Source organism: Triticum aestivum, chromosome 5B, assembly GCF_018294505.1.
Source record: "Triticum aestivum cultivar Chinese Spring chromosome 5B, IWGSC CS RefSeq v2.1, whole genome shotgun sequence".
NCBI classification, from domain to species: Eukaryota; Viridiplantae; Streptophyta; class Magnoliopsida; order Poales; family Poaceae; genus Triticum; species Triticum aestivum.
The window spans coordinates 239449375-239474755 of NC_057807.1; the positions used below are offsets into that span (position 1 = coordinate 239449375).

Consider the following 25381-nt stretch of genomic DNA (forward strand, 5'->3'; position numbering starts at 1 on the left):
GTTTCATCAAGTAAATATTCTCAACATCTACTCGAATCATCTGTGAAGTAAGAACATAACGATATTCACTGCATGCCTCAGCACTCATTGGACTGCACACATCAAAATGTGTTACTTCCAACAAGTTGCTATCTTGTTCCATCTTACTGAAAACGAGGCTTTTCAGTCATCTTGCCCATGTGGTATGATTTGCATATCTCAAGTGATTCAAAATCAAGTGAGTCCAAACGATCCATCCGCATGGAGTTTCTTCATGCGTATACACCAATAGACATGGTTCGCATATCTCAAACTTTTCAAAAACGAGTGAGTCCAAAGATCCATCAACATGGAGCTTCTTCATGCGTTTTATACCAATATGACTTACATGGCAGTGCCACAAGTAAGTGGTACTATCATTACTATCTTATATCCTTTTTGGCATGAAAATGTGTATCACTACGATCGAGATTCAATAAACCATTCCTTTAGGTGCAAGACCATTGAAGGCATTATTCAAATAAATAGAGTAACCATTATTCTCCTTAAATGAATAACCGTATTGCGATAGACATAATCCAATCATGTCTATGCTCAACGCAAACACCAAATGACAATTATTCAGGTTTAATACTAATCTTGATGGTAGAGGGAGAGTGCGATGTTTGATCACATCAAACTTGGAAACACTTCCAACACATATCGTCAGCTCACCTCTAGCTAGTCTCCGTTTATTCCGTAGCTCTTTTATTTCGAGTTACTAACACTTAGCAACCGAACCGGTATCTAATACCCTGGTGCTACTAGGAGTACTAGTAAAGTACACATTAACATAATGTATATCCAATATACTTCTATCGACCTTGCCAGCCTTCTCATCTACCAAGTATCTAGGGTAATTCTGCTCCAGTGGTTTTTCCCCTTATTACAGAAGCACTTAGTCTCGGGTTTGGGTTCAACCTCGGGTTTCTTCACTGGTGCAGCAGCTGATTTGCTGTTTCATGAAGTATCCTTTCTTGCCCTTGCCCTTCTTGAAACTAGTGGTTTCACCAACCATCAACAATTGATGCTCCTTCTTGATTTCTACTTTTGCGATGTCAAACAATGCGAATACCTCAAGGATCATCATATCTATCCCTGATATGTTATAGTTCATCACGAAGCTCTAGCAGCTTGGTGGCAATGACTTTGGAGAAACATCACCATCTTATTGGAAGATCAACTCTCACTCGATTCAAGTGATTGTTGCACTCAGACAATCTGAGCACAAGCTCAACGATTGAGCTTTTCTCCCTTAGTTTGCAGGCCAAGAAAATCGTCGGAGGTCTCATACCTCTTGACGTGTGCACGAGCCTGAAATCCCAATTTCAGCCCTCGAAAACATCTCATATGTTCCGCGACGTTTCGAAAAACGTCTTTGGTGCCTCAACTCTAAACCGTTTCACTGAACTATCACATAGTTATCAAAACGTGTATGTCCGATGTTCGCAACATCGACAAACGACGTTTGGGGTTCAGCACACTGAGCGGTGCAGTAAGGACATAAGCTTTCTACTGATCGCATAATCGTTATTATCAACTTTCAACTATATTTTCTCTAGGAACATATCTAAACAGTGGAACTAAAGCGCGAGCTTACGACATAATTTGCAAAAGGTCTTTTGACTATGTTCAGGATAATTAAGTTCATCTTATGAACTCCCACTCAGATAGACATCCCTCTGGTCATCTAAGTGATCACATGATCCGAGTCAACTAGTCCGTGTCCGATCATCACGTGAGACGGACTAGTCATCATCGGTGAACATCTTCATGTTGATCGTATCTACTATACGACTCATGCTCGACCTTTCGGTCTCCGTGTTCCGAGGCCATGTCTGTACATGCTAGGCTCGTCAAGTTAACCCTAAGTGTTTTCGCTGTGTAAAACTGTCTTACACCCGTTGTATGTGAACGTAATAATCCATCACACCCGATCATCACGTGGTGCTTAGAAGCGACGAACTGTAGCAACGGTGCACAGTTAGGGGAGAACACTTCTTGAAATTTTGTAAGGGATCATCTTATTTACTACCGTCGTCCTAAGTAAACAAGATGCATAATCATAATAAACATCACATGCAATTATATAGTTGTGACATGATATGGCCAATATCATATAGCTCCATTGATCTCCATCTTCGGGGCTCCATGATCATCATGTCACCGGCTTGACACCATGATCTCCATCATCATGATCTCCATCATCGTGTCTTCATGAAGTTGTCACGCCAACGACTACTTCTACTTCTATGGCTAACGCGTTTAGCAATAAAGTAAAGTAAGTTACATGACGTTCTTTAATGACACGCAAGTCATACAATAAATAAAGACAACTCCTATGGCTCCTGCCGGTTGTCATACTCATCGACATGCAAGTCGTGATTCCTATTACAAGAACATGATCAATCTCATACATCACATATCATTCATCACATTCTTCTTGGCCATATCACATCACATAGCATACCCTGCAAAAACAAGTTAGACGTCCTCTAATTGTTGTTTGCATGTTTTACGTGGCTGCTATGGGTTTCTAGCAAGAACGTTTCTTACCTACGCAAAACCACAACGTGATATGCCAATTGCTATTTACCCTTCATAAGGACCCTTTTCATCGAATCCGTTCCGACTAAAGTGGGAGAGACTGGCACCCGCTAGCCACCTTATGCACCAAGTGCATGTCAATCGGTGGAACCTGTCTCACGTAAGTGTACGTGTAAGGTCGGTCCAGGCCGCTTCATCCCACAATACCGTCGAAACAAGATTGGACTAGTAACGGTAAGCATATTGAACAACATCAACGCCCACAACTACTTTGTGTTCTACTCGTGCAAAGAATCTACGCAATAGACCTAGCTCATGATGCCACTGTTGGGGAACGTAGCAGAAATTCAAAATTTTCCTACGTGTCACCAAGATCTATCTATGGAGAAACCAGCAACGAGGGGAAGGAGAGTGCATCTACATACCCTTGTAGATCGCTAAGCGGAAGCGTTCAAGAGAACGGGGTTGAAGGAGTCGTACTCGTCTTGATTCAAATCACCGGAGATCCTAGTGCCGAACGGACGGCACCTCCGCGTTCAACACACGTACAGCCCGGTGACGTCTCCCACGCCTTGATCCAGCAAGGAGAGAGGGAGATGTTGAGGAAGACTCCATCCAACAGCAGCACAACGGCGTGGTGGTGATGGAGGAGCGTGGTAGTCCTGCAGGGCTTCGCCAAGCACCGCGAGATATGAGGAGAAGGGAGAGAGGTAGGGCTGCACCAACAGGAGAAGTTCTCATGTGTTGGGCAGCCCCAAAACCCCCACTATTTATAGGAGGAGGGGAGGGGGCTGCGCCCCCTCTAGGGTTCCCTCCCCAAGGGTGGCGGCAGCCCCCAGATGGCATCTGGTGCGGCCAGAAGGGGGAGAAGGGGGAGGCGCACCTAGGGTGGGCCTTAGGGCCCATCTGCCCTAGGGTTTGCCCCCTTCCCCACTTACCTTGCGCCTTGGGCCCTATGGGGGGCGCACCAGCCCACCTGGGGCTGGTCCCCTCCCATACTTGGCCCATGCTTCCCTCCAAGGTTGGTGGCCCCACTTGGTGGACCCCCGGGTCCCTCCCGGTGGTCCGGGTACGTTACCGGAAAAACCCGAAACTTTTCCGGTGACCAAAACAGGACTTCCCATATATAAATCTTTACCTCCGGACCATTCCGGAACTCCTCGTGACGTCCAGGATCTCATCCGGGACTCCGAACAACATTCGGTAACCACATACAAACTTTCTTTATAACCCTAGCGTCATCGAACCTTAAGTGTGTAGACCCTACGGGTTCGGGAGACATGTAGACATGACCGAGACGTTCTCCGGTCAATCACCAACAGCGGGATCTGGATACCCATGTTGGCTCCCACATGTTCCACGATGATCTCATCGGATGAACCACGATGTCAAGGACTCAATCGATCCCGTTTTCAATTCCCTTTGTCTAGCGGTATTTTACTTGCCCGAGATTCGATCGTCGGTATACCGATACCTTGTTCAATCTCGTTACCGGCAAGTCTCTTTACTCGTTCCGTAACACATCATCCCGTGATCAACCCCTTGGTCACATTATGCACATTATGATGATGTCCTACCGAGTGGGCCCAGAGACACCTCTCCGCTTACACGGAGTGACAAATCCCAGTCTCGATTCGTACCAACCCAACAGACACTTTCGGAGATACCTGTAGTGCACCTTTATAGCCACCCAGTTACGTTGTGACGTTTGGTACACCCAAAGAACTCCTACGGTATCCGGGAGTTGCACAATCTCATGGTCTAAGGAAAGGATACTTGACATTAGAAAAGCTTTAGCATACGAACTACACGATCTTTGTGCTAGGCTTAGGATTGGGTCTTGTCCATCACATTATTCTCCTAATGATGTGATCCCGTTATCAACGACATCCAATGTCCATAGCCAGGAAACCATGACTATCTGTTGATCACAACGAGCTAGTCAACTAGAGGCTCACTAGGGACATATTGTGGTCTATGTATTCACACGTGTATTACGATTTCCGGATAATACAGTTATAGCATGAATAAAAGACTATTATCATGAACAAAGAAATATAATAATAACACTTTTATTATTGCCTCTAGGGCATATTTCCAACAGTAAGCACATGTTTCTTCTATATTTGAGCTTTCTAACCTTTAATGTTGCTACTCCTCCCTTTATTTTTGTTCTCCGGGATGGTTCCATCTAGCTGCCTCTCTTGATTCATGTTCAACCTTTTGATTGCCGGCGATCCGGCACTGATGCTAGCTTCTTGCCGCATTTGCATTCTTCTACAGAGGCTAACTCTATGCATTTTATGATGAGATAATTCATTGTAGATTTCTTACGGCTAATGCAGCTACTTCATAATTATCTCTATACAACAGTACTATCAGGATGTTCTAGCACTAACATGGTTTGTATGTTTATGCATGCATGTATACAGTCCAGTCTACACTTTTTTTTACCCAAATCAATATGACCTCACACAACAGTAGGTTGCTATTGAATCATAATCTCATATGCGAATGATTGACAATTTTTTTCTCTAATCTTGATTGGGTCTAATCTTTATAATTGCAAAACTTTGATCACTTTCAGGTTTGCTGCTTCAACTTCTCACGCCTATAATTTGTTTTAGTTTGTAAATTGTTTAATTTCCAAACGCATCATTCATCAATTATGTCACCGAAGTGGAGATTGCCTTTGATATTATCTCTATACTATCCTATGATCAGGGTGTTCTAGCAATAACAAGGTTTATTCGTTTATGCTTGCATGTATACAATGTACTCTAGGCATTTTACATTAATCCCATATCAATTTGACACACAAAACACTGACCCCGATAACCTCTCTATCCTTGAATCAGGATATAAAGTACGACTGACGGACAAAAGATTTTCTTTCTCTATTGTTGAATCCAGCTAATATTTATCATTGAAAAAATTCAGTCACTTTTAGGCAGGTACTTAATCTTATTCATCTGAGTTAACCGGAAGTACCTGTGTCGCAGCATACTACCAATTTGGTGCCATTCCAAAATAACATGTGCACTTGACTTTTGCTCGCTCCTTCTACACCTGTGCAATTGTACACATGTTCATTTTTATATACCAATAGGCCACTGCAGGTTGGGTTATCTGTTTGTGAACTTATATGTTTCCTTTTTGTTCGGAATATGGTTTCTCAATGGTAGCAGAATTCCATAGATTATATGTCTTCAGAGTATTGTTTTTGCTCAAAAAAATATCTTAAGAGTCCATTGCTAGTCGTTAACTCCAAGGAAAATGCTAGCTGCCAATACAAATTTTTTAGTGATCAACAGCTTGAACAATACTATGCACAATCTCACTATACAAAATTGGAGATGCCGGATGCTCTATCTTTTTATTTCCATCATCTGCTCTTCTAACACTTGCATTCCAGGATGCCTCTGCAATACTCACGTCACTCTTCCATCAGTTCTGCCAAAAAGGCACACAACAGATACATGCACTCAATGAACCGGCTCAAGGATTCTATAAAAGGAAAAGTATGTATAACTATCACAAGGAAATCTCATGGTGAAGACTATAGTATCCAACTGCCGCATGAACACCACATTAGCACTGTTGGCTACATCAAAAAGGTGAATGACACCTCAAGACATTTACAACAACGTGGACCCCGGCAAAAAGAAATTGATACATATTAGCTCCTCTGCTTATTGACAAATAATATTAATAAATAACAAATTTATTTCTACATATAACCGCATTTGTAAATATACTGTACTAAGTACTTGCATTTAATATAACTTTTGTTACTATACACTTCTTAAATTTCCCCTCTCAACTCAAAACACTATAATTTACACTGCTAACATACTATGGTTCTCCACGAATATTATAGTATTTCATTATTTGAATCATCAACACATTGGTTCTCTAAAATTAGTCCTCAAATACCCGCAGCAACGCGCGGGAAATCATCTAGTTTAGTAAAACATGATCCACCGTGTCATTGCACATCACTTTTTACATCTGACTGCGATAAAACATCAAAAATAAGATTACACTTTGTTTCGCTTTTTGAAGCTTGAAATGTGGACGTGAAGAAGCCACCAAACATCGTTTGTGAGGATCTACTTCACCTCCACACCGTCGTCCGATGAATGAGTATCGGTTTATGTAATACTATTTTCAATCTTCTTTTCCAAATAAACATGAGTATTTTTAAAAGGTGTTTTTCTCATAAATTTCTTGAACATTTGTTGAAATACATTTTTTAAAAGCAATCATTTTTTAAGGCGAGCATGGCTGATTTGGATAATTACATTTAATTTGTAATCGGTTTTTTTGAGTATTTGGGCTTGGCCCAAATTGAAGGAAAAGTTGACCTTTTAGCGACACCATAACTTCATGCACTCGTCTTTCTTCATGTTCCCTTAGAAAAAATATCTCTTCCCGTTCCTCATTCTCTAAGAGAAACTGACGCATCTCAATGTCCCTAGTAAATGCCGCCACCGACCACCGTTCCCAACTGCCACCGGCCGCCGTTCCCAACCGCTAACGGCCATCTGGCGGGCCGCTGTCCACCGGAGTAAATCCACCATTTTCTTCTATGGTGAAACCACGACGATGCCTCGCCATGCCACCTCGTCGTTCCTAATCGACAACGTCCGTTCGGGTTTCTGGTGTGGCGCTGTTTGTGGGTGATAAAACCGGCGTATCTGGGGTAGGGCGTCCCGAGCTGGTGGTATCGACTGGATGGTAACATGATGAACATTGGACATGATGTTTACCCAGGTTCGAGCTCTCTCTAAGAGGTAATACCCTACTCCTGACCTTGTTTATATTGTGTGGATGGAGTATAAATTACATGATGATCTACCTCAAGATCCTATGTATGAGTTCTAACTTGCCCCTACTGACTAAAACCCTCGGCTTGTATAGGGGCCGAGGGGTACCTAGGGTTATTCATGGTCGGTTGACTAGAGATAGACATGCCGAATATTTGAATATGCCTTGAAATATACGCCAAGTCTTCGGGGAGCTTCATCTTGAATACGCCGGGGGCCATTGCAACAACCCAAGAGCAAGCCTTCCATGTTTGTTATATTATTTGACTTCGATGTTATGTTGGTGATGGTTTTATTTTATTTTACATCATGGCATCAACTACATAACTTGTTGGATTGTTTTCCTTTTTCTTTTATGCATGGCATTTTGTTTCTTCCCTTGATCATGTCAACTCCACTTTTTGTCATGATCACTTCACCAGTTCTTGCTCAACATCCATTCAAAACCATGGTCATCTTTCTTCTTGTCCATGCAAACATTCTAATCCTCAATTACAACTTTCACTTTTCTTTTGATTGAATTGGAGTTATTTGAGTCACTAAATTTTAGTGCGCATTAAATGTCCATCTCCTCTCATAAATCACACGTGGTGTGTGGAGCAACATCCTAAATTTTCAGCCCATCCAGAGTTCCTTTGAATGGGTTATCAAAATTCAAACATGTCAAATTAAATTCAACATGTGTAAATTTTACTTCCTATAAAAATCATCTAACCATTTTTTATTGAATTCCTCATATTCTGTAATTATTTTGTTACCCGTGCTATTCTTTTCTCCAATTCTCTGTTTCCAAAGGAAATAGAGAAGAAGCAAGAAAAGAATGGACAGAGAGGCAGCCCAGCACGCCAACCAGCTTACCAGCAGCCAGCCCATCTAATTTTTACTGAATCAGTAGCGCAACAATGTTCTTCTCCCTCGATTGTCCTCTCACAGTAACTCCACCTCACTCGAGCGCAAAGGGTTGCCGTTGTGAGGCCAGCGCCATCCACACCTCCCACGCCCATATAAATTCCCCTCAGCATCTGCACCTCACCGAGCTCCTCGAAAAACTTTACTTGTGTAGGTGCGAGATTGACAAGATCCGGTACCAATTCTCCTACTTCCATAATACCATATTCAGTGATCATTGATCCATATTTAGCATCGGGAAAGGTAAATTTGGTATTGTTCTTCTCATTCTTCCACTCATATTTGCTCGAGTATGATGGATAGGCCAAGCACGCCAAACCTGCTTTTTGACAAACAAGGAGACACGAACATCTGTGTCATGAAGGTTCATCTCTTTGGCATGCAATGATCCATGCATCAAGAAAGTGAAGCTTTGGGCGACCGCATCGAGCAACTTATCACGACATGCATCAATCAGAAGCAAGAACACGAGATTATCTCGACACCAAGCTATCCACCCAAATGGAAGATATTCGTGCCATGATGGTCACCCGCGCTTCTTCAACATCTTCATCGTCAAGACGACGGCACTCAAGTCATCACTCTTCGGACTCCTCTTTCGGCACAAGTCCACCATGATCTCGTTCTCATCTTCGAGGCGATCGTCAAGACCATCAAGCTTTGGAAAATACCTTACATGGCAATGGGTTGCAAGATCGCATTCGCGAGCGCGAATAACGACATTGCCAAGAATAAGATGCCATGTCCCAAGAGCAAGACCAACAACGTTGTGAGGACAAGCGCTTGACACACAACGTGCCCTCTGGGAAGCTACTCGCGCCATGGAGGACCGCACTTGCCAAGTGCGTGAATAAGAAGAAGCACTCCAATGAGAGCAACGAGATGAAGCCGTTCGCGTTGAGGAACACCAAGAAAAGAGGGTGTGATTCCCTCGTCCACGACATCAAGTCCTTCATGATGAATATGACAATGAGGATCCATTTCCAATACAAGAGCATCGTCAACACCACAACAAGGAGCGACGCTATGGCAAGCTCAAGTTCAACATACCCAAGTTCTCCGGAATCACCGACCTGGAAGATTATCTCTCGTGGGCCCTCAAAGTGGAGAAGATGTTCCATCTTCACAACTATGAATAGGAAAAAAAGATCGCGATGGCCTCACTTAGTTCCAAGATTATGTTCTCATTTGGTGGGAACAAGTGATTGAGCGATGAAGGGAAAGAGGAGAGCCATCGATCACGACTTGGAACCAAATGAAGGAAATCATGAGAGCTCGTTTCGTGCTTACCCACTACAATCGTGATCTCTTCAATAAGCTACAAGTCCTCAAGCAAGGCACCAAGTCGGTTGAAGATTACTTCCAAGAAATGAAGATTGCCATGATACGAGCCAACGTCAAGGAAGACAAAGAGCAAACTATGTCACGTTTCTTGAATGGCCTCAACCACCAAGTCAAGAAAATTGCGGATTTTCAACCTCCTCGAGCTAGTGCACCAAGAAACGAAAGCGGAATGTCAAGTGCAAGATAACTACTAGTACTCAAGTACTCATCCAAGACATACGGTTCAAGTGGTCGCGCTCCTCCAACTTTGGCGCCCACAACTACACGTGCTAGACCCACTAGTGGTGAAAAAACAAGCTACAAGCAAGCTACGACATCTTTGAGTCGTCCTCCAACAAGAAACTACAAGCCGAGAGCTTCATCATCCACAACTCCAATGGATGCTCCCGCAAAGTCAAGCAACATCCAATAATTCACTTGCAAAGATCGAGGCCACAAGACCTTTGAGTGCCCCACAAGACACACGATGAATACACATGATGACGACACCTATGACTCCATCGGAATGAAGAGACGGAAGCCTTAGAGCACGTGGCCATGTGATACGTCTCCAATGTATCTATATTTTTTGCTTGTTCCATGCTGTTATATTATCATTCTTGGATGTTTTACAGTCATTTTATAGCAACTTTATATCATTTTGTGGGACTAACCTATTGACATAGTGCCCAATGCCAGTTGCTATTTTTTGCTTGTTTTTTACTTCGCAAAATATCAATACCAAATGGAGTCCAAACGTAGCGAAACTTTTTGGAGATTTTTTTTGGACCAGAAGACACAAGATGGGCCAAAGAAGTACCAGAGGGAGGCCCGAGGGGAGCACAACCCCCAGGGCGCGCCCAGGAGCCCAGGTGCGTCTTGGTGGTTGTGCCCACCTCGGTGGCCTCCCGCACCGCCTCTTCGCCCTATAAATACCCAAATATTCCAGAAACCCTAGGGGAGTCGATGAAACATAATTCCAGCTGCCGCAAGTTCCAGAACAACGAGATCCAATCTAGACACCATCACGAAGGGGTTCATCATCCTCATTGGTGCCTCTCCAATGATGCGTGAGTAGTTCATTGCAGACCCACGGGTCCGTAGGCAGTAGCTAGATGGCTTCTTCTCTCTTTTTGATTCTCAATACAATGGTCTCTTGGAGATCTGTTTGATGTAACTCTTTTTGCGATGTGTTTGTTGGGAACCAATGAACTTTGAGTTTATGATCAGATCTATATCCATGAATATTATTTCAGTCTTATTTGATCTCTTATATGCATGATTATTTATAGCCTCATATTTCTTCTTTGAATCTTTGGTTTAGTTAGGCCAACTAGATCGATTTTTCTTGCCATGGGAAGATGTGCTTTATGATGGGTTCGATCGTGTGGTGTTCTTTCCCAGTAATAGAATGTGCAGCAAGACACACATGTATCATTGCTATTAAGGATAACAAGATGGGGGCTATTCCTACATGAATAGATCTCGTCTACATCATGTCATCGTTCTTATTGCATTCTCCGTTTCTCCATGAACTTAATACACTAGATGCATGCTGGATAGCGGTCGATGTGTGGAGTAATAGTAGTGGATGCAGGCAGGAGTCGGTCTACTAATCTTGGATGTGATGCCTATATATTGATCATTGCCTTGGATATCCTCATAATTATTCGATCTTCTATCAACTGCCCAACCTATTTTCTTGAGAGAAGCCACTAGTGAAATCTACGGCCTGTCGGTGTCAAAACCGGCAGATCTCGGGTAGGGGGTCCTGAAATGTGCGTATGAGGATTGATGGTAACAAGGGACAAGTGGGACACAATGTTTACCCAGGTTTGGGCCCTCTTAATGGAGGTAAAACCCTACATCCTGCTTGATTGTATTTGATGAATATGAGGGTTACAAGAGTTGATCTACCTCAAGATCGTAATGGCTAAACCCTAGTTGTCTAGCCTATGAGAATTCCGATAGCCTCTACGCACTAAACCCTCAGGTTTATGTACACATCGGAGGGATCTAGGGTTGTACAGAGTCGGTTTGCAGCGGAAGGAAATAACAAATACGGACACCAATCTTGCCATCCATGCATATAAGAGTCCAATCCGGACACGGGGGAAAATCTTCTACTTGTATCTTCACGGTGAAGGAAATATGCCCTAGAGGCAATAATAAAGTTATTATTTATTTCCTTATATCATGATAAATGTTTATTATTGATGCTAGAATTGTATTAACCGGAAACTTAGTACATGTGTGAATACATAGACAAAATAGAGTGTCCCTAGTATGCCTCTACTTGACTAGCTTGTTTATCAAAGATGGTTATGTTTCCTGACCATAGACATGTGTTGTCATTTCATGAACATGATCACATCATTAGGAGAATGATGTGATGGACAAGACCCATCCGTTACCTTAGCATTATGATCGTTTAGTTTTATTGCTATTGCTTTCTTCATGACTTATACATGTTCCTCTGACTATGAGATTATGCAACTCCCGAATACCGGAAGAACACTTTGTGTGCTACCAAATGTCACAACGTAATTGGGTGATTATAAAGGTGCTCTACAGGTGTCTCCGATGGTGTTTGTTGAGTTGGCATAGATCGAGATTAGGATTTGTTACTCCGAGTATCGGAGAGGTATCTCTCGGCCCTCTCGGTAATGCACATCATTATAAGCCTTGCAAGCAATGTGACTAATGAGTTAGTTGCGGGATGATGCATTACGGAACGAGTAAAGAGATTTGTCGGTAATGAAATTGAACTAGGTATGATGATACCGACGATCGAATCTCGGGCAAGTAACATACTGATGACAAAGGGAACAACGTATGTTGTTATGCGGTTTAACCGATAAAGATCTTAGTAGAATATGTAGGAGCCAATACGAGCATCCAGGTTGCACTATTGGTTATTGACCGGAGATGTGTCTTGGTCATGTCTACATAGTTCTCGAACCCTTAGGATCCGCAAGCTTAACGTCCGATGACGATTTGTATTATGAGTTATGTGTTTGGTTGACCGAATTTTGTTTGGAGTCCCGGATGAGATCACGGACATGACGAGGAATCTCTAAATGGTCGAGAGGTAAAGATTCATATATTGGAAGGTTATATACGGACACCGGAATGGTTCCAAAGAAGATCGGGGATTTTTCGAAGTACTGGGAGGTTACCGGAACCCCTCGGGAAGTTAATGGGCCTTATTGGGCCATAGTGGAGGAGAGGAAGCAGGCCACGAGAGGTGGCCCCCTTGACCAATCCGAATTGGACAAGGGGAGGGGGTGCGGCCCCCCTCTTTCCTTCTCCCTCTCTCTCCCTTCCCCTTTCCCCCTCCATTGGAAGGAAGGAGGGGGGCCGAATCCTACTTGGATCGGGAGTCCAAGTAGGACTCCCCCCCCTTGGCATGCCCCTCCTAGGCCGCCGACCTCCTCCTCCCCCTTTATATACGGCGGCGGGGGGCACCCCAAAGGCACACAAAGATTTGGCTTAGCCGTGTGCGGTGCCCCCCTCCACAGTTTACTCCTCCAGTCATAGCGTCGTAGTGCTTAGGGGAAACCTTGCGCGGATCACATCACCAACACCGTTGCCACGCCATCGTGCTGACGGAACTCTCCCTTGACCCTCTACTGGATCAAGAGTTCGAGGGACGTCATCGAGCTGAACGTGTGTTGAACACGGAGGTGCCGTACGTTCGGTACTTGGATCGGTTGGATCGTGAAGACGTTCGACTACATCAACCGCGTTAACTAAACGCTTCCGCTTTCGGTCTACGAGGGTACGTAGACACACTCTCCCGTCTCGTTGCTATGCATCTGTTGGGGAACGTAGTAAATTTCAAAAAAATTCTACACACGCGCAAGATCATGGTGATGCATAGCAACGAGATGGGAGAGTGTCATCTATGCACCCCCATAGACCATAAGCGGAAGCGTTATAACAACGCGGTTGATGTAGTTGTACGTCTTCACGATCGACCGATCCTCAACGCCGAACGTACGGCACCTCTGCATTCAGCACACGTTCAGCTCGGTGACGTCCCGCAAACTCACGATCCAGTAGAGCTTCCGGGAAGAGCTTCGTCAGCACAACAATGTGGTGACGGTGATGATGATGCTACCGATGTAGGGCTTCGCCTAAGCACCGCTACGATATGACCGAGGTGGATTATGGTGGAGGGTGGCACCGCACACGGCTAAGAGATTAATGATCAATTGTTGTGTCTTGGGGTGCCCCCCCGCCCCCGTATATAAAGGAGCTAGGGGGAGGCGGCCGGCCAGGAGGAGGGCGCGCCAATGGGGGAGTCCTACTCCCACCGGGAGTAGGACTCCTCCTTTCCTAGTAGGAGTAGGAGAAGGGGGAATGAGGAGAGAGAGGGGAAGGAAAGGGGGGCGCTGCCCCCTCCTTGTCCAATTCGGACTAGAGGGGGAGGGGGCGCGCGGCCTGCCCTGGCCGCCCCTCCTCTTCTCCACCAAGGTTCAATAGGCCCATTATACTCCCCAGGGGGTTCCGATAATCCCTCGGTACTCCGGTATATGTCTGGAACCTCCCGAAACACTTCCGGTGTCCGAACATAGTCGTCCAATATATCGATCTTTACGTCTCGACCATTTCGAGACTCCTCGTCATGTCCCATATCTGGGACTCCGAACTACCATCGGTACATCAAAACACAAAAACTCACAATACCGATTGTCACAGAACTTTAAGCGTGCGGACCCTACGGGTTCGAGAACTATGTAGACATGACCGAGACATGTCTCCAGTCAATAACCAATAGCGGAACCTGGATGCTCATATTGGTTCCTACATATTCTACGAAGATCTTTATCGGTCAAACCGCATAACAACATATGTTGTTCCCTTTGTCATCGGTATGTTTACTTACCTGAGATTCGATCGTTGGTATCTTAATACCTAGCTCAATCTCGTTACCGGCAAGTCTCTTTACTCATTCCGTAATGCATGATCCCGCAACTAACTCATTAGTCACATTGCTTGCAAGGCTTATTGTGATGTGCATTATCGAGAGGGCCCAGAGATACCTCTTCGACAATCGGAGTGACAAATCCTAATCTCGATCTATGCCAACTCAACAAACACCATCGGAGACACCTGTAGAGCACCTTTATAATCACCCAGTTACGTTGTGACATTTGATAGCACACAAAGTGTTCTTCCGGTATTCGGGAGTTGCATAATCTCATAGTCACAGGAACATGTATAAGTCATGGAGAAAGCAATAACAGTAAACTAAACGATCAAGTGCTAAGCTAACGGAATGGGTCAAGTCAATCACATCATTCTCCTAATGATGTGATCCCGTTAATCAAATGACAACTCATGTCCATGGCTAGGAAACTCAACCATCTTTGATTCAACGAGCTAGTCAAGTAGAGGCATACTAGTGACACTCTGTTTGTCTATGTATTCACACATGTACTAAGTTTTCGGTCAATACAATTCTAGCATGAATAAACATTTATCATGATATAAGGAAATATAAATAACAACTTTATTATTGCCTCTAGGGCATATTTCCTTTAGTCTTCCACTTGCACTAGAGTCAATAATCTATTTCACATCGCCATGTGATTTAACACCAATAGTTTTCATCACCATGTGATTAATATCCATAGTTCACATCGTCATGTGGCCAACACTCAAAGGGTTTACTAGAGTCAGTAATCTAGTTCACATCGCCATGTGATTAACACCCAAAGAGTACTAATGTGTGATCATGTTTTACTTGTGAGAGAAGTTTAGTCAACGGGTCTGCCAAATTCAGATCCATATGTATTTTGCAAATTTCTATGTCTACAATGCTCTGTACGGAGCCATTTTAGCTAATTGCTCTCACTTTCAATATATATTCAGATTGAGACTTAGAGTCATCTGGATCAGTGTCAAAACTTGCATCGATGTAACCCTTTACGACGAACCTTTTGTCACCTCCATAATCGAGAAACATATCTTTATTGCACTAAGGATAATTTTGACCGCTGTTCAGTGATCTACTCTTAGATCACTATTGTACTCCCTTGCCAAACTCAGTGTAGGGTATGCAATAGATCTGATACACATCATGACATTTAAAACAAAACAGAAGCTAGCCAACTCGCTCCCAGAATGCTCCCTCAATCATCTCCTTCGTTGACCGTCTGATCTACCTTCTGGCGCGTCTGAACTGTCGGATCTTCATCTGCAGTCAAACCTAATTTTACTTCACGGTTGTTTTTGTAGTCCAATGACAAGTGGGCTCATGTCGGGCGCTCGTTGGCTGGGTTGGCCCTTTCCGCGTGCAGGAGGATTTGCCCCAATCAGCTCGGGCGCTCCGCACCCAATCACCCGCGTCTCGCGGCTCTTGCCCCACCCCAGCCACCAAACATGGAACCCTAGCCTCCTTTCTCCTTCCCCTCGACCCCCACGAGCCACTGCACCCCTCCCTCTCCCTTCCGTGCGTGTGCTCGGCCAAGGACGCCGCCGTCGCCCTCGGCTCCTCCTCCACCACCTCGCCTTTTTCTCCTCCTCGCCTTCCCATCGCTCGCGTGCATGTCGCCGCCGTCGGAGAACAGGATTGTGCGGGTCGCTTCCTCCTTTTCCTCCCGCCGGATCTAAGGCGTGCGGTCGTGGAGCCGAGCCTCTCCGGTGGCGGCGGCAAAGGGTGACCACATGGATCGGTCCTTGCAGGAGAGAGAGAGAGATGCGAGAGAGGGAGAGAATGAAGGAGAGGAGGGAGGCCCGGCAGCGACGGGAGAGGGTCACCGACCGGCGCCGGCGAGGTCAGGTGCGACCTGGTGGTTGGTGGTGGCTTGATCCACTCCTGGATCCTTCTTCCACTTCTCCACTGCCTAATATGGGGCACCGGTCAGGGAGCACGGGATCGATGTTCTGCGGCTCGAGGTTTGCTTCCTTTCTGAGGTAATCTCTATCTGGTTACCCTTCTATTATCTCATATCTGGTTTGTTTCTTGTCCAGTGTGTGATCATATTGGGTCTCCAGGATCTTGTGCTCCTACTATTCTTGTCTGAACTTTGTTAATTTTATCAGAAGAAGCAGGAGCAAAGCATATGCTTGCTCTTCCATGGTGAGTTTGGAGTTTACCCTCTGTCCCTGGAAGTTGAAATTGGCTATCATGCAAGCGATGGCCTTTTCTTAGCCATGGTGAGTTTGAGGCTTACTCTCTGTTCTTGCTAGCTAAAATTGGTTTCTCGTTGAATAATGTTCATCATACTATACTCAGGAATACAAAGGAAGCTACAAAATTGTCATATCGCATTTTCTTGAGATATCCGTCAAGGGAATCTGATTGTACCCAAATGTGATAGGTCCCACTCTTCGGCAGCTTGAATTCGAAGTTGTAGTGGCTAAACAAGATTAGGATCATGTTTATGATGGGTTTTCCATCGATACAGAGGTATGAATCATATGGTTGACATTGGTAAAAACTCTCAGTGAGCGCCCTACCTCCTGAATTTAATAGTGAGAAGCTGTATATTACTTTTAGGTGTAAACAAATAGTAAAAGATGAGGTAGCCGTCTCCTACTGAATTAATAGTGAGAAGCCTACCAGCTGAATTTTATTCTTACATGATATGTGATATGAAGTATTATTTATATTTACTATTTAGGATGTATGCATATATGTTACTGGCTAGCATGATACCGTCTCCTACTGAATTAATAGTGAGAAGCCTACCAGCTGAATTTCATTCTTACATCATATATGATATGAAGTATTATTTATATTTACTATTTAGGATGTATGCATATATGTTACTGGCTAGCATGATACTGTTAGCGGAAGCTGTAGTGCTTTTTATGGTCGACGGTGGCATGCCGCTCCAAGCCACACTGCTTTCCATCAACGCCGACAACCACAACAGGGATGGATCCAGCCGCCAAGAGGCACGGCGGTGGCCTGCTCCCAAGCTGCAGGTGAGAACGTGACACGGCGGTGGCTGGTTTGCATAAATATTGATCAATGTGTTCTGAGAATATTTTGTGAGGTATCATGATTGGCATATCACAGGTTGCTAGAGCTGTTCAAGCAGATGCGTGCGTTCTACTTTTGTTACTTAGTTTAGTTTGAATAGGTACCGTAACAAGGCTAGGTTCAGTAACTATTTTTTTGCTTTTTTGCATAACGTCTGAATCAAATGCTCAAGTTAGTATGCATTGGTTAACAATGGCAGGGTCATTGTGGTGCCTGTTGGGCCTTTAGTGTTGTGGCAATGCTGGGGCCAAACTAGATTTCATAAAGAAAGGTAGATGAAGAATCTATCGGAAGATTTTGTTAAATGAAACTTGCATTTTGATGTTATGAGCGTAAAAATATATTTTGCATTTTTAGGAAATAAGATAATAGGACCAGCTAAAGGAAAACTTTGGTTAAAATATTGCTTTATTTGTTTGTGCAACCAGGCTTATTTGGTTCTCATCGAAAGATAACTGGACCAGCTAAAGGAGAACTTTTCTGAACTATTTCTTTATTTGTTTGTGCAACCAGGCTTATTTGGTTCTGATCGGAAGATAATTGGACCAGCTAAAGGAGAACTTTCCTGAACTATTTCTTATTTGTTTGTGCAACCAGGATTATTTGGTTCTGATCAGAAGATAATTGGACTAGCTAAAGGAGAACTTTGCTGAACTATTTCTTTATTTGTTGGTGTAACCATGCTTATTTGCTTCTGATAATTGGACCGGCTAAAGAAGAACTTTGCTGAACTATTTCTTTATTTGTTTGTGCAACCAGGCTTATTTGGTTCTGATCGGTTTCTTGCCTAGGTTGTATAATGTCTCCTCTCTGCTCTCGTTCCCTCCTTACCTTCACCCATCTTCAGGCGCAAATGGAGCTGCGGCAGTGACGTCATCACCTGGTATTGCACTTCTACCCCCTGGCTTGAACCTGAAACCTCCATGTGCTCTGTAGGTGTAGATTCAGACGTCACCAAAGCCCTTTTTGTGGGATTTACAAAATTCATTCAGTAACATTGTAAATGGGTGTAAATTCAGACGTTGCCAAAGTCAAGTTTGTCCTACTGATTTCCTTGGTATTCCATATATTATGTGCCCTGTAGGCCTTATTGCTTTCCTAGCTTGGTAAGTTAGTATGCATGAATTTTGTGGGTGTGTGTGCATTTGGATGCTGGCTTAGATGTCATGCTACTTAGCTCATTAGTTTGCTTCCCATCTTGCTTCCATGTTTTTTATTCACCATGTTATCTTTAGCCTTCCACGCCACTGATTTGGTTGGTTTATTTCCTTGCATAGTTCTCCTTGTTTGCCACTAATAAATACAACAATTATGTGATGTCTGTATTTATAATTTTAGCTAATGTGTCTCTTTTATTATTATTATCATCCTCTATGGTTAATCACACATTTCATTGTTGTGCTTCGAAGTCTATGGTGTAGTACATGCAACATGATACAATCCGCAATGGTTAATAAAACTAAATATGATAGCAAATGAAAACTATTGTGATGCATTGAACTATGATGGACACATAACAAAAGGCGTGCAATAACTCTAACTTTATTCCACTGACGAGATGCGTCAAATTTATTGTACAGTATGTTCTAAATTTATTCCACTGACAAGATGTGTCAAATTTATTCAATGTTTTTTGTATTGTGGTCGATGCAGTCCCATTCTTCAACCACAAAACATTAGGGATTTCATTTCTTATGTCTTCGGGTGCAAAAGTTGCCTTATATGATGCATCAAGAGCTTGGTGAACTGTTTTGCGTTTTGTTGTTTTTCAGTATAGAAAATATATTAGTCCAATTTTTTTCCCTTGACAAAGCTTCCATTTCTTATGATTCATTAACTGAAGAGCCATGATTGATTTCCCAATATACAATTTTTATACTGTTTTTGCTAGAGCATTGTGCAATGTGGATAAGCTGATCGCTTCTGTTTTGGTTACAGGGAAATGCCTCTTCCTTTTCTAGCATTTGCATTTGCTTACAGGGAAATGCAAGCGGGACCTGTTTTGGTTCGAGTAATTATGCTAGGAAATGTAGTCAGAGGTTTAGCCTACAAAATTAATCTGTACACGCTATGAAGTAATGGAACATTATATGTTTTTGTAGCAGACCAAAATAACAAAATTAGTGAAGATCCTAACAACAATAATCGAATGATTCATATAGAAATCAGGTTTCCCTCTCAGGTGGGGAGGGACAGATGTGGCTGCATCAACGAAGTGACAGAAGAAGGCTGCGTTGGTTGTACTCCGGGCACTGCCGCCTCCATCCCTGCTCCATCAGGTTTTCTATTAAAGGGAATTAAACCATGGATATTTTTTCATCACATACATGGATTTATCGTGCCTCTGCGCCATTTGGCTCAACGGGTCATCAGACACGATCACAACATCATATATATTGAGTGACTATGAACTTCGATACAGACAAAAAAGAAAGATCATGAACAATAAAATATATATTTGCTCAAATTTTTGTTTTCAATGGCAAGCAAATAATTTGTTTACTTAGGAAATGATGTTTCATGTCACACACACCAAAGTAAGAAACAGATTCCTTCCTCTTTACTTGCAGAGATCAACAAATTATTGCGCTTACCTGATACAATTATTTTCTTTTGTTTGGAGCGTTCCCTGTGATCGTCAGGGATATCCTGCAGAACAATACGGAAATCCATCATCGGCAAAAATATCGAGTAGAAATCAAGCACGCGTAATAGGAGTGCATATGGACGATCTGTCTACTCTCTGGTCTATTTTTAAACAGACATGTTGGCCTTTTCTTACATAATCAGCCTACTGTTTCTATTCCTCGCAGGTCATTTCACTTTCTGTCAATAGGCATTGATCTCCATGTTAACTTGGTGTAAGGTAGTCTTGACGATGTGTTGAGGCGGTCTGCTCAGTGTAAGAACAAATAGTTGGCCGCTCCCATTTGTATCTCATTTCGTAATCATCGCAAGCTATGCCTATGTCAATATCTAAATGTTTTTGCTGTTTTTTTCTCCTCCTTAAATCAATATTTTCTTTTGATTTGTAGGACCGTTAGTAAGGTTGCTCATCGGCAAGCGAAAGAGCTTTGTGCATTCTTGCATGGTTAAGGAAGAATTTGTTATTTGAAGTATGCACTACAGATATTGCAAGGTATTTTTGTTACCAGATTCATATTTTTTGGGACCTATGTACAGATAATAATTCTTAGTTGCAGTTATTTTTGTCCTAAATAGTGGTTCCTTGGAAAGCAGTTTAATTTCTTGCATTGATTCCTCATGCTATAAGCCACACCTTTCCTATTTTGTTAAAGAAGTGAATTCATTCCTAAACTTACACCACCAGTCAGCGTAGCCACTAGGCCAGGCCATTCAAGAAAACTTGCTGCCACTACAGTTCAATTGTTAACTATGCCTGCGAGTAATTCTAATCTACAGTTCTATCATGTATAGCTGGATCCAGAAAATGTAGAGAAATTTTTACAAGAGAAACAAAGTGCATAGGTTACGCCTCTTAATTTTTCTTCAACTGTTTTTGGTAAAATTCCTTACCTAGGCATCGGTATATTTCGTGACAGGAATCTGCACTATGTTCTTATGCTTCTAGCAATACCAATCTTATTTTATTTCTTGGTGGAATTGCTTACCTAGGCATAAAAAAATGCCAAAAGAATCTGCACTATGTTCTTATGCTTTCAGTAATGAGCGTCTTGTTTAGATTCTCGGGGTTTTAGCCCTGCTGACTTCTGAATAATGATTCATTCATGAGATTGGCTGTAGAATTGCTTACCTAGGCATAAAAAACGTAAAGAAGGTGAGATTGGCTGCAGTTTTGATGTACTTTTGTAATGTTTTCATGTTTGTGCATACTTTATTGGTTTGCTTGAAACTGCATTTTAATCTGTTCTTGTAGGCTCTACAGGATCCAGTGATGGATCTGAGTGTCAGCACTCGAGTTATAAGTTTCTTCTAGCATGTAGACACACTAATTAGATTCAGGAATTATTTGGTACATCTAAGCTTTGCGGCATCATGTGTAGAGGGTCATGTTAATAAATATATCTGGCCTGCACTTAGATGTTCTTTTCTTGTAATTGATAACTCATACGAATTCTGCAACATATTGTGCATAGCAATACACCTCTATTGAAATACTACTTTCTTATTCCCATTTCAATCCCGCACCTGACTTTACATCATTTCTAATCTCCTCTTTTCTCCTGAATTTTAGTCTACTTCAGTAATGCTGTGGCATGCCGCAAAACAACCACATTTTGCTGCTGTGATTTGGTCCATCCTGTGCATTTCAGTTCCTGGTGATCTCCAATGTTTGTCAGCTAATGCCACCAGGAGGGCTGCCCACCCAAGACTTGTAATGTGGGCATCGGTACTGTCCTTTGACATATTTGGAAGTCACTGTCGTTTCAACTCCGTCAGGTGCCAGGCCAAGGATGTTACTCATCGCTGCTGTGAAGACCTTGCGGTGTGGTGTCGGTCGTTCACATCTTATACTAGAATATATAAACTGAGCATCATGTCTGCATCCATGCTATTTTTTGGTTTTCTTTAATCTAACCACCAATAGTATGATATATAGGATCTCTGGACAAACAACCACAATGGGAGCATTGTTTGGTGCAGCACTAACAATAGCCACTACAATGACCAGTGAAGCTACAAATTAACAGCTGGAGCAAGGAAAAGGACCTTCGAGAGTATGGAATAATGAATACAATGTATTGTCTATAGTTCCAACTCCTAATGTCAACTTAATGTCAACCTCCCTCTTGATCCAACTAGGAACATAAAAACCAAATGGGATATCATTGAGTGGACTTTAGATGGCCATGCTGTGAGTACACCATTGGTATCTGAATCTGCTTTGTATAATTAAGACACACTTTCTACATATCGCTGCTATATTGGTACCATGTGATCACTTAACATAAGTGTGACTAGCCTATTTGCTTGCCTAACTGTGTGATTGCATGTAGTAATGCATGGCTTCTCTATTTAAATGAAGGTTTATCATAATAATTATATACCACAGACTTGTTTCTTTCTATTTATATAATAATGCAGTTCGTCTTCTACCATATGTTTTCTTCATTACATGTCTTCTAATTGTTCATCTTTTTTTCTCTTTCGGCGACAAAATAACTTAGCGTTTCAAAATATTTAGTACGCCATCATGGTCTTTCTTAAGGGTGTTCAGGCCTTTTTTTACTTATATAAATTAGCGGTCTTCTATTCATGTTGCAAACCCCAATATGGCATCTTGCCATTCCCCATGATCCACATATTAAGTATGGATTTATTTAATGATAATATGATATCATCTGCCTTTTCTTCAGGATAATCTGACACCTAATAAGGATCAAGAGAACAACAGAGATGCTAAGAGGCAACATTTTGGGTTTAAGGATATAAACAACATGGCTTACGAGGATTTGGACTGCTGTTATTTTAGTTCCACTCTTAAATATTTTGGTTCTTGAAGGCCTGACTTTCCTGGTGGAGTAGGAGCAAAATAATCCAGAGGCTTTAAAGCTGCTGCACTTTAGTAGTTAGGATCAATTCTTTGTTTTGGTTTGAAATGCTCCCCAATTCCTCCTATTTGATTGATTCATCTGATGGTCATTTGTCAGGCAAATAAACAGAAGGCATATGTATTGTTTTGAGTGAAGCCATCCATACAAGTCGATATATTAATTATCCCATATGTGGAATTCAAGATATAGAGAAATGTTATTGTTCTTCTGCTAATTGGTTGCTTGACCAAATGTACTATAAATGATGTTATTATTGTACCAGATATAGAGAAATGTTATTATTCTTCAATTATTGAGATGATAGAAGTACTACTTAGCAGTTTTGTCTCTGACTGAACGAAGCTCTCCAGGAAGAAGGGATAAATAAGTGATGAGGAAAAAGGGCTAAACAAGTCGCCCGATTCATGGGCCGAACTGGCTGCCATACGACTGCTTTTTTCAAACACACAGAAACAAAGTTGATAGAAACGCTACTCTTTCTAAAATAGCATAAATATACATATGTTTTTAGTAAAGAAGATATGTACTTTTATAGAAGGGTCTAAATTCTTACCCCGCGTACTTGCTCAAACAAAAGATTCTTGAAAAATACATATATTTTCAACACGACGTTGTTTTGAATGAGACTCCACGCTACCAAAGTAAATTGTGCATGTACATCTTATTGTAGACAATAAACCTATATGTTTTTACTAAGGGGGATTAAATTTGTTACGGTATGTGCATGTTCATAGCTAAAACATGTTTTTTAGAATGCGCACATAGATTAAAAAAGATACATGTATTTTCAGCGGCATGATTTTGGATGGGACTTTGTGCTACCAAATTAGAATGTGTATATACATCTCATTATAGACAATAAAATCATGCCGCTATTAAATTATAGACATTTAAAGAGGGTTAGTTTTGTTAAATGGATTTTGTTTCAAATAGAACTTTGCTATCAAATTTAAATGTGTATATACATCAATTGTAGACAACAAGGCCCCGTTTTTTCCAACTAAGAGAGATTAAATTTGTTGTCATATGTGCTTGCCCATAACAAAATCAACCAAATCATGGATTTCTTTTCATCGCTAACATGAAATCAGCAGGTTTCTGCGCCATTTGGCGTAAGAAAATCAACTAAACCATGTTTTTTTTCCTTAGGTTTCTTATCTTTTTCCCTCTTTTTTTGCAGGAAAAATATGCATGGCCAGGTTTCTCATCATGAAAACCATGTTTTCAAACTTGCTAAAAAAAATACAACCATGCCAACTTTACTCTCTCATTATAGTGCCCATATTTTCAAACTGAACATATTCATATTATGCAAAGTTTCCCTTTTCCCAGACTATTATTTAACAACGTAATAAACATGTTTAAAAAATAGCATGATTTAGTTGAAGGTTCTTGCAGCATGAAACTATTTTCATCGACAACATGTCTTCAGCAGGTCTCTGCGCCATTTGGCGCAACGGGTCAACTAGTACTTTATAGAACCTATGGCTGAGGCATAGGGAATGACTTTGATTCTCTTTCTATCTTCTGCCGTTGTCGGGCTTTGAGTCTTACTCAATTTCACACCTTGTAACACAGGCAAGAACTCTTTCTTTGATTGTTCCATTTTGAACTACTTCAAGATCTTGTCAAGGTATGTACTCATTGAAAAAACTTATCAAGCGTCTTAATCTATCTCTATAGATCTTGATGCTCAATATGTAAGCAGCTTCACCGAGGTCTTTCTTTGAAAAACTTCTTCAAATACTCCTTTATGCTTTCTAGAAAATTCTACATTATTTCCGATCAACAATATGTCATTCAAATATATTTATCAGAAATGTTTCCCACTCACTTTTTAGTAAATACAGGCTTCACCGCAAGTATGTATAAAACTATATGCTTTGATCAACTCTATTCCAACTCCGAGATGCTTGCACCAGTCCATAGATAGATCACTGGAGCTTGCACATTTTGTTAGCACCTTTAGGATCGACAAAACCTTCTGGTTGCATCATATACAACTCTTCTTTAAGAAATCCATTAAGGAATGTAGTTTTGACATCTGATACGTCCATTTTGCATTATGGCTGTTATTACACATTATATCTCAATACTTATGGCTATTCTCTCTTATTTTACAAGGTTTATCATGAAGAGGGGGAATGCCTGCAGCTGGAATTCTGGCTGGAAAAGGAGCAAACATTGGAAACCTATTCTGCACTGCTCCAAAAGTCCTG

The 25381-nt window shown here is 42.0% G+C and overlaps 1 long non-coding RNA gene across 31 annotated transcripts; it reads left to right on the forward strand.

Moving 5' to 3' along the window:
• Window positions 1–15966: 15966 nt before the first annotated feature.
• On the forward strand, window positions 15967–23451 carry LOC123111170 (uncharacterized). Of its 31 annotated transcripts, none has more exons than XR_006454211.1 (9): window positions 15967–16550; window positions 16680–16793; window positions 16873–17567; window positions 18139–19904; window positions 20439–20527; window positions 20661–20764; window positions 21842–22093; window positions 22208–22346; window positions 22965–23451. It is a non-coding gene; the product is annotated as an uncharacterized lncRNA (long non-coding RNA). The 31 variants fall into 31 exon arrangements; XR_006454209.1 differs by adding an exon at window positions 22411–22462 and having other exon boundaries at window positions 15968–16550; window positions 18139–20527; window positions 22208–22325; XR_006454199.1 differs by having other exon boundaries at window positions 15968–16550; window positions 18139–20333.
• The last annotated feature ends 1930 nt before the right edge of the window (window positions 23452–25381 follow it).